The sequence below is a fragment of the Lichenostomus cassidix genome, chromosome 2 (assembly GCF_008360975.1).
Source record: "Lichenostomus cassidix isolate B80296 chromosome 2, HeHo_3.0, whole genome shotgun sequence".
In the NCBI taxonomy this organism is placed as follows: domain Eukaryota; kingdom Metazoa; phylum Chordata; class Aves; order Passeriformes; family Meliphagidae; genus Lichenostomus; species Lichenostomus cassidix.
This window is the reverse complement of record NC_139482.1, coordinates 13501430-13516398: the sequence shown is the minus strand read 5'-3', so window position 1 is coordinate 13516398 and position 14969 is coordinate 13501430. Positions and strand designations below refer to the sequence as shown.

Below are 14969 nucleotides of genomic sequence, written 5' to 3'. Positions count from 1 at the left end.
TTAATAGAGCCACTTAATGTGTTGTTTTTGCCAGATCCCTGCTGCTGTTTCTCCTTCCTGCCATTTTCAGAGTGTTTGTTCATTGTTACTTGAAATAAATGAGAGAAAAACTCATACAAGTTGCTTGTTCCCTGAAAAAATGCAAGGAATTGTCTCATTACTTGGGTTGTAGAGATAACCCATCAGCCCTCTTGCATTTCAGAACTGGTATATGTAACATACCATGTCTCTTCACCAACAAGACTTTCAATTACAAGAACATAAATCCAGTCAAATTTCATTGAAGTCAAGTCTTTTATTCTTGATTTACTCCCGTATAATTTATAGCACTGTAGCTGTATTGTGCTGGAAAAAATAGAGGAACTTTTCAAATCTCAGAAGTCTGAATTTCTCAAAATGACATATGTGGCTATGATTTCCTGTGTGAAGTACAAATTATCAGGAATGTTTCTGCAGAGCTGAGAGATGCCAGAAACCATTTTTTTGGTCTACATTTCAACAGTTATCCAGTTTTAACTTTTGTGTAAGTAATAAGGATGGATGAACCTTCTTCCCTTCATTTTTCAGTCTCTGTATTTTCACTCTTCATTAGGTTTTGTCTTCTCTGTTCTCTCCCCCCTTCCCACAATCTCTTATTAGTGGAATATGAGGTCATTTATTATCAGCTTGAATCAAACTTTCAAAACGACAATGATCAAGTGGGTCCTACATTAGGCATGAACTAGGTCTATTCAAAATGTGTAACACATCATCATTTTGGTGCCTAATAGTATCTAGCATGACAGAAACGTGTAACAGCATTTTTCTGACAAGACTTCTTATAACCAGAGAACATGGAATCTATTTATTTGTATTGGGTATGATGTGGGGAGTTCACAATTGCACAGAGTAACCTGTCATTCCCAAAAGTCTCAGGCTTCTTTTGGAGGACTCTCTGCCTGTCGTGGGAGGGATGAGACAGATGAATGTGAGGAAATAGTTGAAAGGTTCAGCTTCCACTAGAATAAACACGAATAGCCTTGAGCTGACAGATGTAAAAGGACAATTGTTTAACAACTTCCTTTCTACCAAGAGACAATATTCCAAGCCCCTTTTAAATACAATATGCTATACAGTAAAAACACAATGCAAGTGTGCTTAGCAAATTAAATTGTTGAAGTAAGAATATTTGTATAGCTGGACTTATTTTCTTGATTTCTAATTTTCAAAAAAATGTTGGCTAGATCTCAGTTTACAAATGTTTTAGTTAATTTAAATTCCCATTCCTATTATCCCTTTCTGAGCCTCCTGGTAAGCTGAGTAAGTTTCATAGTTCTACAGAATAGTTTTGCTTAATGGAGTGGTATTTATTTTGGCCATTATAAACTTCTCTGTGTCAAGCAGGACTTCTCAGATTAAAAAAATTCAAAATGTGAAAGAAAGACTGTGGCAAACAGTCCCTGGAATAAAATCAGCAGAAGCATTTCCACTTTATCAGATCCCCACAAAACAGGGAAACACCCACATTGTGTAAATGGTTAAAAGGAAATGCCCGCATTCTGTAAGTTTCAGTGTCTGAAAGGTGCTTTCTACCCATTGTCCCAGGTTTCCTCAATACCTCTTTGTACTCACTGGTACAGGAAAGAGGCAGAGAAAGCCAATGGTGCTCAACAGTTGCATGATCAAGCTGATGCATCTCCCGCTCTCCCTGTGATCAAGGAGTGTCTTGGATGCATGCCTGGGTGGATTTTCATCTCCTTTAATACTGCCAGTAATATTGTAGGGTCGAAACAAAATTATTCTCAGGACAGGATAGGAAGGACATCCATCATGATGTTACTCCCATTCTAGTCACACGAGCAGAAGACCACAGGTAGAGGTGCAGCCCTTTCCTTTAGCCCTTTCTTTTAGATCCATGTTGCCTGGGTTTCTGCAGAGGATCATGTTTTAGCCACACACATGAGCAGCTGCCCTGGGTGAATTAGAGCAGTTAGCCCACTACCACTCCCCAGACAGTCACATCCAGCGCTGGCTGTCTCAGGCACTGTCTCTGCTATCACCCCACAGCTCATGGCGACAAATTTCTCCATCCTTGTCCCTTTTTGCACCTCACCCGAATAGGATGAGGCAGTGAAACAAAGAAACGTTTACTTCTGCCCCACTATCATCAAACAGTATGTATAACAGAAATCAAAGTCTCACTTTCCCCCTCAAATGGCTTGATTTCTATAAACCATTAAAAAGACTTGTTTCTACTTACTAAGGCATTGCCATATTCTTAGATGAGGAATGCCACAAGCTCCATGTAATTATTAGCCTGGAATACAGCTAATTCTGAAATAGAAAGGAAAAAAATATTGATGACTAAATTCTTTATTTGTGAAACCTGTGTGACGAGATGCTTTATTGTCAAACTAGCAGGATAACTGAGAGCAGTACTCACAGGAACTGTGGCATGTAGATGTAAGTTTTAAGGTCAATTACAAATCACAGTGTATACATTTGAATATTGTATAGTGGTTGAAAATGAATGTGCTATTGTGAGCAGCTATTCAAGATCCCCATGCTCCAACTGGCTCTGCCTGCTCCATTTCAGTATAGTGTCTGGTAATAGAATTATACTGTGAACAATATACATGCTGAAGAATAATAGGTTGAAATTAATTCCCCCAGTGGTGTTTTCACTGCACCTTCACCTTCTTGGCAACTGTGAATATCTGTAGCTTATCTTAGACACTACACTAGGAGAAGACATTTAAATTAATTTTAAGCAGCTTGAATTAAAAAAATAAAGTCCTCTATTCTTTTTAAAGTTGTCTCTATTTTACTGCTCTCAGTTGTTCTACTTTTTTCAAAAGTGCTCACATATATTTGAAACAATAACTCCCTACCCTAAAGCATTTTCTCAAGATTAATAACATAACCAAACATCACACCATTTTTCTTGGCAACAATAAGGACCTCATTTCATCCCTGAAGTTTATCAGTTCAGTTCAGCAGGACTTTATTTTTTACATTAAAAAATGTACAAATATTCTCAAAGCATGAAAGAGATGGACACTCTCAGGTACCTGTCATAGGTAATCAGAAATCATTCTCAGAATGTGTATTTCCCTTGTACGTCCATTTGTCACGAAGTCCAGTCTTGGACACAGATCACTGCTTTGTAAATGGATCATCTGTTGTCTAAAATACTGAAGTGGAAATAAATCTTATGACATATCCTGAGCCTTTCTTCTGTTGATTTTTTTTTTCCTAGACTGGAATAAATTGAGGGATTATATCTTGTATTTCGTAGCTAGAGAGCTTAAAGAAAAGGACTTAGATGTGTAATGAATAAAGATGTCTCCTGGGAAAGAAACAAAGAAAATAAAGAGTCAATGAATGAAATATTTGCATAGATAAACAGAAAGATCTGCCTGAACCTACAAAGGGATGACAAAGAAATGAAACAAAGCTCACCAATGGAAATAGTAGCAAAAAATTACCAGATTTTGCTAGATCAAATGCACTTCTGTTCAAACTGGGTCAGTTCTAAAATAAATAACAGTAAGGAATAGCTGTGATCCATTGATTTTTTTGCTCCAGACAAACATTCTGTCAGCAGGCAACACATTTTATCATACCAGAAGTAACCTTCAGTAGCCACTCATTATCTTCAGGTGTCTTCCATAGCTGATACACCCCAAATGCACATTTGAGTTCAGGTTTGTGTACTGGCTTTAGCAACACTTAAGTGTCTTATATTCTTGTTTTTTCTAAGGGAGAAGAAATACTTTGTGTGGTCCAACTATACAGAAAAAACAAAATGTGACCTCAACAGGAAACACTAGAAAAGCCTGAATTTTGAGCATCACATAAACACCAGCTTAGTTCTTATCTTTCAGGACAGAGAACATCTTTCTAGACAGGTACAGCTGACAGCTCTTATTCACTAGCCCTCCATCCCCACTGCAAGGAGGTTCAGCTAATGGTCCTGATAACTGCATGGGTGCAATGCCAGCAGCTTTATCAACATGTGAGTGTCTGTGATGAGGATACAACTGACCTTAATTCCACTTTCAGACTCTTACAGTGACTTGCTGTATGACCTTCAGCAAGGAACTTCTCTGCACACTGTTAGTCCCAACGGGATAAAGAGATAATGATGTCTATCCACCTGGTAATGAGATTTGAGGGCTGCTGATAAAGTGCAGACCAAATTCTTGGTATTATCAGCACTTATGTGACTTCAGCAGCGTCAGTCAGTTAGTCTTTGCAGGGAGCAGGAGCTGGGTTGGGAAGCAGTAATTGGAAGCTAAAGCAATTGATACAGAGGGCTGCCTAGTGTGCCATTCTGGGCATTGACTGGTATCATGGCGGGGTTTATTTGCACCTTGTGTACTTCATGTCTCAGAAAAAAAGAGAAAGCAAGCAGCTTCCTGCAGAAAAATGCCTTTTCTTCAAATTTTTGCTTTTCAAGTGAACTTTAGACCCTGCTTTGATTGGCATGGTGGACCAGATGACTTCCAGACCTCACTTTCAACCCAAAACTTTCTGATATCCTAACTGGATGCTGTTGCCTTAATTTCATTCACCCCTTTATTGTTGTTTTTCACATAACACACTATTTTCCTTCGAAATCCACAGTTCTCTCTCTGATCTATTTTGTCAATATTTTTTGCATGACCCAACTAGGGGCCAAAAGAAAGTTATAAACATAGTTACTTTTAGCACTAGGTCATCCTTGTTAGCAAAATGCACCCCATGCATAGCACCTGGGCAAAGGTACTGGATTTACCAGTTAAAGGTCAAAAAACTCTGACAGTGCAAATGCCAAGAAAGGAAAGTTCTCTTTCAAGTTTCATTTTCTATTAATCCATTACATATTATCAGTGGAAACTCAAGAGTATCCCACCTGCTTCCTCATTATTTTCCATAATCACACAGTTTTCTCTTCAAGCACAGATTCCTATCCAAGTCCATAAATTACTTTTTACAAGCTTTGACTTGCTCAGTATAAAAATGCAGAAACAGTTTTATGCCAGAAAGTGGGAAGCTCCACCCCACTGCATTTGACCCCAGCATTCAGCTGTCTTTGTAAAAATTCTGAATGCTGGAACTAGATCTGAGGGGAAAAATACTGTTTGATTTTAAAAGGGTGTAAACAAGTGATTATAACAGGTGCAATCCTTAGTTTTACATAAACATGCTGGTCATTCCAGCAGGAGAGGAGGCCTATCTCTAGAAGTTATCCCATTTCTTTTTTATTGCGAAATTGGTTTGAAAGTATGTAATTTTTTTAAAAAACAAAGTATCAGAGAGTTTCCTTATATGGAAAATAATTCTAAGGAAAATTAATAGGATGTTGCTACAGCAGTCTACATGGCAGGACTTGTATAGCTCCCAACTCTAGGGAAGTCTGTGAAATTTTGCATCTTATTCGTTTTTTGTCATTTGCAGGGTTCTCATGTATAGAGATGTTCTCTTTTTGGATGGGAAAGTGTATATATTAACGTGGCTTTAGCAACATGGATAAAACCCCAAAGTGTCTTGGTACACTTCTATCTATCATTTTCATCACACGTGATACAATTATTGAAATGTGAAACAGAAGCAGGAAGGAAGGTGTTTCACACTAGAGAAATTAGCCACACATTTGGGGAACACACTGAGGTTTTTTCCACATCTCCTTTTTTCTAGCACACTTTTAATCCTGCCTAGCCAGAGAGAAGGAAAAGAGAAAAATGGTGACACAAGCTTATACAAAGACAAGTTTTCCTGGCAATGTTCTTCATGTCCAGGGAAGTATGAAGGATTTTGTGCACTGGTTTCTGGTTGTTGACAGCGAGGAGGGACAGGCTGCAGCTCATCATGATGCAGGCAGAGCAGCTTCAGCCATACCCGCTCCACAGCAGGGATTCCATAAATGCAACTAGCATTTCAAAAGCAAATACATCCCAGAATTGGAAAAAACATTTGTCATCTTTTTAGAAGTTCAATTAAACTCAAGTCAAATAAAATCGCTCTACACCTAGAGATCTGGAAGCACAACCAACCATACATCTTGGAACAGTTTTAATGACTCAAAACTTTTTAGTAGAGTGCAGTGGCCCACCAGACAGTGGACAGCATACACATTTTATCAACTATAACTGGTAGCAATGTGCTCATTCCCAGGATATTTTGGCAACAGATACAAAAGTTAATGGCTTTACACTCTGTCTCAGTTCTAGCATTAAGACATGACTCGTTAGGCTTTATGTTAAATATTGTCCAAGTTGAATGCTAACATGGGAAAGCACCAATGCAATGCGTTAAACACATTTTTCCTGTCAGAATCAGTGACAGCTTTGTGAGCATTTTATCTGAAGAAGGATTTAGCCAAGCTGGGAAGGAAAACTGTTGAAGTTTTGCTAAATTTTTTTTTATTTTCTCTTTGAATTCTCTGATAGCCTAACCCACAGAGCAAGTTTTCTTTCCTGCAAACTGGTCTGAGTGCATGAGGCCCCACTCAACATCTAAAAAGGAAAACCACGAAGCATAGAGGTGATCAGTGTCAGAGCACTGATGAGGGAAGCACTAGGGGCTAGTTATGCAGTGCAGAATGCTGTGATACATGGGAAAGAGAGACAGACTAGCGGAAATCAGCTCATGTTCTCATCCATGCGGTACTTTAGATGCATCGACAGAAGCAGACATGATGATTTATCTGGGAGAAAATAGCCTGGTAGTAGATACAGAACTCAACTTCATTAGGAGAGAGATGCATATGATATCCTTGAGGCAGGCATTGCAGAATATAAAATGGATCTGTAGGAAGCACTGTCAAGTCATGTTTAAAGGCAGTAAAAAAAAGATGCAATTGAAAATGCTTTGATAGAGCAGAGATTTGATAATGTGACCCTTCAGGCTTAAGGGTATTAAAATATGGTCTAAGATGTATTAGTTCTTTGTGTTAGCAAACCCAAAAGGCTTACACTTATTCATTAGATATTCCAGCAGATGTAGTGAATGCAAACTTACTGGGCCCTTTGAAGAAGTATCTGACAGGATGGGTTTTCTTGCTTCCCAAGGAAATCACTTAGAGACAGAAAAATCAACACTGACATCTTATCACCCATTGGATAGCAGTGCCATCTACCCCAAAGTGGTATTGCAAAGGTGAGGGTGGGTAGGGAAGAAGGGAAGAGGAATGCAGTTGGATAAAAAATTGATCCGTTCTGGAACCTATGGTGAGAGTCTCAAGGTAGTTTAGACCATGATCTGTGCACAGCAAGGGTTAACTTCTTTCTGCAGCTACTGGTTGAAATGAGAATGAAGTTGCTTCTAAAAAGACTGTGACTGGTGAGCATTGACCTTTGATGTTTGACTGATTTGATTGTTTCCTGATATTTATTATTTAGCATTTATTGACCAGAAGAGGAAAGAAAAAATGCCTGGTTGCTATCTCAAATTAGTGAACACTCCAAACTTCAGAAGATACAAGATTTTGTAGAAAATGATCAGGCTTTGGGCAATATTAGTAGATTTTCATGTCAAACTTTTTTTTAAAAAAGAAACAGATTAATATGGAGCAGGCATTATGCAGTTTAAAAATAAATTTCCTGTTATTAGAGTAGGTCACTATTACAGGATGTTTGCTATGTAGAATAAACCTTTGGGGATAGCAATCATATTGGACAGAGAGCAGATTGTGACAGCAATAATAAAGTGAGCAGCACAACAGTGTGGGAAAGGCAGAAGAAAGAAAAAACTGCTGCCCTGTATATACTTAACAGAGATTCACATTGAGATATAGGCTTAAATAATTATAAGAACTGAAAGTGTTTTCTCTTCTTTTCCATATGTTTCCCTAGTCTGCTAGAAAATAAAAAAGAAAACACACTTCCATGGATTCATTTCATTGTACTTTATTTTTTCCTGCTCCGTACAAGACTCAGAATCCATGTGCAGCGTGATAAACACCACATGTCATGCTATTGATCAGTGCTAGCATGTAAACCCACCAAGTCAACAAATTAAATGCCCAGCCCCTTCTGAGAAAGCCTGAGAGGAAAGCTGAATTGGATGCCAGACCCTGGAAACATCTTGTTTGCGCTTGTTGAACACAGAAGACAAGACCACAAGTGCTCCACACAGTCTGGCTGCCCCCAGCAACAAAATATGAGCACATATCTCAACTGGCTTTTAATATCACTGCAAATTTTTTAGGCTGAGGCAGTCAGAGCAGAGCAGGACTCCATCCACGCAGGACTTTAGAGAGCTATCTCAGCAGCTTGACTTGAAGCCAAATGCAAACAGGAAACCAATACAGCTGTTTGTGTCTGCTGGTGTAGTTATGTTCTTTATCTGGGGTTTTATTTTATATTCATCACCCCAGTATCAGGGCACTTCTAGTCAGAGCATCTAAAACGATCATGTGCACCAACTCAGGTTTCCAAAGGGCTCTCAGAGGTATCTTAGGAAAAGCACCATACAGTAGTCAGCTCTGGGATTTTGCAGAATTAAGCCTAAGATTGCCCAGTGTCGCAGATTTTGTGTGATAGATGTAAATGAAAAGGGTCCAGCTGCAGTGTCAAAGCCATCTTCAACACACACCCTCTGGGCCTGATGTGGAACATCCAACACTCTTCTGTCATTCAGCGACATGCTTGTGAAGTTGAATCGCCCACCACCTTCTAGTACAGTACTGATAAGCACTTTGGGAAAGTGAATTTGGCCTTTATTTGTGAAGACACAGGGGTTAGTGCAGTGCAGGACACTCTGTCTGGATACAAGTTTTGGGGTTCAATAATAAAACTTAATCAGGAAGGACTATGTTTGTCTTCTCTGGTGTGAGTTTCTGTCACCTCAGGCAATGCTTTAAGCATATGGAGAAGGAAGGCATTGGTCATCACACAGGTTCAATAAAAAAGTTATGCAGCTCTGTTTTTCCTGATTGTGGACCACTTAGTAATTCCATCACCTCTCTTGGCATCTTCATTTTGAAGTAGCACTGTTTGGGCAATTGGAACTCTAATTGCATAAGATTGTTTGGTGACATGTCAATGGACAGGTGTTAAAGTAAATGGAGTCCTTTTAGACCCAACCTCAGCTCCCTGGCTTTGGTCACAATCCAGCTGCATGGATACTGCTCAGTCTAGGGAGGAGATGGAGGAGCCATGTTCTTCAGATGTTCCAGTGTCATAGCTTCAGAGACTCTGAGCTGAGCAAGACAGACTCAATGACACAGCCTGTTCAGCTCATCTATTCCAAACCAAGAAAGAGCCTTTGCACACACCTATGCTGTCATCCTAGGGTTGTCTTCTGTTATTGCCAAACACTTCACTGCGTTTTCTTGACACAGAGTTTAGTGTTTGTACTAATGAAACATAACTTCTCTTTTCCCAGAAACATTCTCATAGCAGCAGGGTGAAACCAGTGTCATTGCTTTTAAACTAGGGCAGAAATACCCTTTTAAGAGATGAATCCCTTGCTGACTGTGACACATCAAAGTGCTGACGCAAGGGCAGGAGTCAGTGGGTTGGATTCTCCAGTCCACCCATGATTGTTATTTTCTGATACTGCATAAAAGCTTTAATTTGTTACTTGGCTTTAGTTTCTTCTGTGAGGTCCAGATGCCAACTCCCTGGTTGTCCCTGGGGCTTTACCAGAAGTGGGAGGAGTGGTCATGAACTCCATGCTTACCTTCGTCTCAGTTGCCTGAGCCAGCTGTGCTAGTTATTTCTCAACACCATTAAACAGTTTGAAACATCTTTTGCTTTATGCCAAGGACTGGCGTAGGCAGTGCCCAGCAGAGACAGAATAAAATACTGACCTTTGCCATTCTGTTCTCATAACTTGCAAATGAGCACAGCTTAGCTGGTCCAGGAGCCTGGCCAGCATGTGACAAAAGAGAATGAGGAGTTAAGTGTTCCCTTCCTCTCCCAACTATCTGAAATTCATTTGGCCACTCCATGGCTGGAAGCCACTGCACCTGTGAGTATATCCCAGGGGGTCACTGTGGCCTGTCTGCCTCAAAATGTCAAAAAAATTCAACAAATCCTACAGTGGGAAAATGAAGAATAACAGAGTCTGCACCACTGGATTTTCATTTTGGGTAGTAAAACACTATTTATTTTTCTTTAATTATAGAGCAATCATGCTTCTCTGAAATAGGGCTTGCAGATTTCACTATAACTTCTCTCTTAATTGGATGTTTGTGAATGTAAAGGTTTCTACCATGACTTGTGAAATGAAACAAAAACATCATTTCTACATTAATTTAATTCTTCCATTTCCAACCATTCTCTCACAATCAGGTTTCCTTGATATGCTTAATCTTTTGCAATGGTTTCCATGGCAACTCCTCTTCATTGTGGTGACACCAAGGACTCCAGTAATCATGAAGCCAAACTTTGCCAAGGGATTGGCTTTTGCCTTTCTCCCGCTGGCTCTGCCACAGCAGCCCCTGCCTGCTTCCTCCAGCGTTCCCCCTCTTCCCCACGGGCACACTGAAAGGCAGGAGCAGGAGGCACACAATGGGACGTTATTAAGGTTTTATTATTACTGCTACAGGCGAGGCTCCCTTTTCAAGCCCAGTTATACACTGTTGTTTACTGCTGCATTCCCAGTAAATCCCCACCAGAAAGGTGAGATTCTCATAGATGTTCACCCTCAGAAATACAAAATGTTATGCTGGTTATAGCATCCAGCCCTACAAAGTAGCACAGCCTTTCTGCAGAGCCGAGCAGGGCAGAGCAGAGCAGAGCATCGCCTGCCTGGTGTTCAGTTACACAAAGCAGCCTCCCGTGCTCGGCACAGAGCCTCAGCCGTGGGGCACAGCGTGTGAGTTATCCCACTCTGCTCTGCACACATCCATCCCAGGGCTGCACAGGAACACAGGGTAACTCCTGCCATGCAGCACAAACCCATGGCTGCAGCTACAGCTGTATGAAAATTGCTGACACCAGGCTGAGGTGGCTCTGGCAGGGTTTGGTGCTCACTGCAAGGACTGTACTTTGTTGCTCTGATTTCCTTCCTACAGTTTACCTCCCCCTTCTCCAGACCAACCAGCTCTGAAGAATGGACTATGTGACTGGCAAATCAAACATTATTATTAATCGCTGTAATTACTTTTCTTGGCCCAATTGCAGAGCCTGGGAAGCTAACCACAGTCTCTAGAGTGCAACCTTAACTACAACATGTTTCTGAGCCACCATTACCTCATTGTTAGTCATGTTTAACCAGAAAGAATTGTGAAACTATTTTTTCCCTGAGACCTCTCAAACCACGTGTGCTGCACAGATCAGCGTGAGAATCTCCACATGTATATCTCTGTGCTTCCAGCTAACCACTGACTTTGCCAAAACCTCAAGTGCCTGGTTCAGGCTGAGGGATAGACAAGTATTCTTTCTTCCCCTAGTCACAAGTAGTGTGAGTGGTTTAACAGCAATTATAGAATTTTCTACCTGTGAATGCCCACATAAGGAAAAATGCTCTCTTCTGAAAAGCATTGGTTACAGGGCAATTAATTGATGAGTGCAAGGTCACCAAACAGAGAATATATTGAAAAATACTGTGCCTCTCAGCATGGTCCCTGCTTCTCATGTCCATCACCAGCTCCTCATGTTCAGTGTGAGAGGCCAGGGCATGGTCCCAGCACTTGTTCCTTGTCCCAGTAATTCCTGCCCAACCCATGCATCATTCCTCACAAACATGTAACTATCCCAAAACCTAATTTTTTTGAGGGGTTACTTGTTTCTTGACCAAGTGAGTTGATCTCACCTTGCCACAATACAGGTGCTAGTATCTACAAGAGGCAAGGAGCAGCAGTAAGTCCAGGCAAGAGTGAGGTGGAGGAAACCTTTTGTTTCAGGCCTCATTTTATGCATTGTTTTCCTTACATATATACTATACTGTGTATTGCTTAGAAGTAAAGAAACAGTAAAAAGGAATACTTTTGTGCTTCACCTTCTACACCTAGGACATCAGAAGCTTTTCTTAGACCAGTCTCATTTCCTTTCTGCAGGGACTTACAAAACTGTTTTACAGGTAGGAATACATCCATGTTTTTCTACAGCAAAACGTGACCTGAAGCAGATGAAACACTCAAACCTGCCTTTGGCTTAAGCTAAAATTGTACCTGAGGTTGTCCACATTATAACAGAAATATTACAGCCATGTGGTAACATCACAGCCCTTCTCAGCTACCCAATGAATGTGGTTGCCATATGGTTATGAAAGTGACTGGCATTTTTCAACCTCTGCTCTTCAGCTAAGTGCTGCTTTACAGGCTGAGTGGAAAGGACTGATTATTATAGAGCCAGCTGGGTGAGGGAGAGGGAGGGAACAGCTCAAACACATTTTAGCCAGCCTCTCTTAGCAATCATCATCAGGCAGAAGGAATTCTAGCTCTCATTGTCTTTGTACAGGCACCAGTGGGCAGGTTAGTGCTAATAGCCAGCTACCTGCGAACACTCACATTTAAACTCTGCAGCCACTTTGGGTTTGTCCAGGACTTAAATGAAATGGCAGGTGAGTGCTGCAGAGGCAAAGAACTGCTCAGTGCCCATGGGTAAAACCAAGTGACAGAAGGACAGAGAAATATCCTAGCCAAAGCAGCAAGGCAAGAACAGCTTAGTCCTTCCTGTGGCATTGCCTTTCACCCATGGCCAATCACCTTGGGGGAGAAGCTTGGGGCTTTGCTGTTGTTTGAATGGCAGAAGAGCTGCACCTTCAGGGCTAACATGTAGGAGAAATGCAGCCACCACCACCTGAGAGTTACGAGCAGAGAAATGTCACACTGTTCTGTGCTCAGCATAGTGAACTCATTCATGCCCTTGCTAAAGGTGCCTCTGCCAGGGACTCTGAACTCAGTTCAAAAGGTTGTTACTGTTCCCCCAGTTACAGAGAGCTTCACTGAGCAATCACATATTCAAAACAACTCTTGCTGCCATGCTTGTGTGCTGTGCTGCCTGGCAGTACTAATGCCATGGTGGCATGGGATGTACATAAAATAGGTGGACAATCATCCTTCTGTAAGAAGAATGCATCCATAGAGGAGACAGAGCAGTAGTTGCTCCTGTGTGCATAAGGTACACTGAAAAGACTTGGATTAATCATTGTCAAAGAACAAGTAAGTGACAATAGTGAGAATTTTCATCACTACTTAAATGGGACAAGAAAATGCGCTAGTTTGCAAAAAGCTAGTTTTTTCAAAAAACAATGTAGACCTGAAAGCCCAGTAAAGGTATTTTTGGCCTTGACCTTTGTTTTACAGCTGTAAATATTACTATTTAGTTTGTAAAACTTGAATTAAAACACCATGATTGCATAAAGGAAAAATGTGTTTGTAATTATTTACAGGCAGGAAATTTTATACGCAAGTAGAGAACTTAATGCTGAAAATCTGGTCGTAGAAAAATTAGTAATGAATGTTCCATTCAATATTTCCCAAATATTTCTCTTTTGCAGTGTTGGCCTAGCTTTTCTGTTTTAACAGTTGCATTTTGGTGAGGCACCTGTAGAAGTACATTTTGCTCTAAAATGGAACTTTTGCTGTAGTGCAGCAGAAGAAACAAACTCTGACATGTTTATGATCCCCAAACACAGACAGGCATTCAGAGTACAGATACAGGAGTCGTCATTCATACAGTCCTAGCTGCTGTTTTGGGTTGGTTTTCTGCCACAACTGTAAGGGGATCTTGCCTTTAGCAAGTTCCCTGTCTAACAACATTCCCAGCCAAGACCTTGACCATGGCTGGGAGAGCATTTTGTGTTCAGACACCTCTGATTTGAAGAACCCTGTTGTAAATTCACAACATCCAATTCTTGATTTTTTTTGCTTCCCAAATCCTGACAGACCCTCAGTGAGAGGCTATGTGCATATACCTGGCGCACAGCTTGAGGCAGCTTTCTCTCAATTCCCCTTCCCATTTTCCTCGAAATTCCTACTAGGATAAGTCTGTGGGTAGACTGGCAGCAGAGCACACCACCAGAAAAGACTGTTCTTTGTTCTTCCTCGGTGTCTTCAGTGAAGGCACAAGGGAAGCTGCAGGCACCTTGTGCAGCAACTTCTCCTTTCCTCCAAGGACTGTCACTTTCAGCAGCTCTATGCAGGGAAGGAATCCAGCCCATTAACTAATTTATCAACATTTACATTGCAAATATTATCTAATTAAATAATACTGCTTCTTTAGCATTTACTGCATATCGCTAGCAAGAGTTTACTAGCTGGATAAAATATCTCAAAGGAGCTTAGAAGTTTAGCTTTCCAGTCACTCACTCCATTTGGTGTTATCTATGTTTATTTTTTCTCCTCCACCTACAGATACACAAAGCAATGAAAACAAGCTGCAAATCCACATACTTGCCTTTGGAGTCTCTGATCCTTAAGACAAATGTACAGTTATTAAAACAGTTATCAGACACTTACAATCTGAGTGTTGCTAATGGATTTTTTTCCTCCTTCTCCTTTCCACTCTTCATAATTTATGCAACATTTGTTCACAGAAGTGCAGCTCTGGCTGATGCAGCAGCATAAAGAAACTAACTTACCTGAAGCAAAATAATAACGGATCTTTGGGGAAATCCCACCATGAAAGGAGCCAAAAGTAAGGAAAGCAGAAGTTTAGAAAGCTGGGCTGAAATGAATCCAAGCAAAACATGCATACACCAGCTACTTCATTTCAAAGGAGGCAGGTGGCAGGCTTACATTCTCCTGTTCTTCAGCTATCCATTTCCTTTTGTGGTCATTTTTCATATGAGTTTCTTCCTTTTTTGCAAGGCAAAATCTGAATATATTCCTTCTGTACTGTGCTTGCAGTTTCCAACTCAGCTTACACATAAAATAATTCAACCGCAGCTTCCTACATTCCAAGTTTATCTTGCTTCTGCAATCGCTTTCCTCTCCTCTCTTTTGGATACTTCAGCATCAGGAGGATGTGGGCAAATCAAAGGGAACTGAGAGAAAACAAGCTGAAGGAATTAAGAGACTAAATGAAGTCCCATTAAAATCTGGGTAATTT

General features: G+C 40.7%; 1 long non-coding RNA gene across 1 annotated transcript; it reads right to left on the bottom strand.

The window, feature by feature from the left end:
* Positions 1–8690: 8690 nt before the first annotated feature.
* Positions 8691–14845, bottom strand: LOC146440825 (uncharacterized). The gene is made up of 2 exons (XR_014849684.1): positions 14500–14845; positions 8691–10454 (listed from the first exon to the last, which is right to left on the bottom strand). It is a non-coding gene; the product is annotated as an uncharacterized LOC146440825 (long non-coding RNA).
* Positions 14846–14969: the final 124 nt, after the last annotated feature.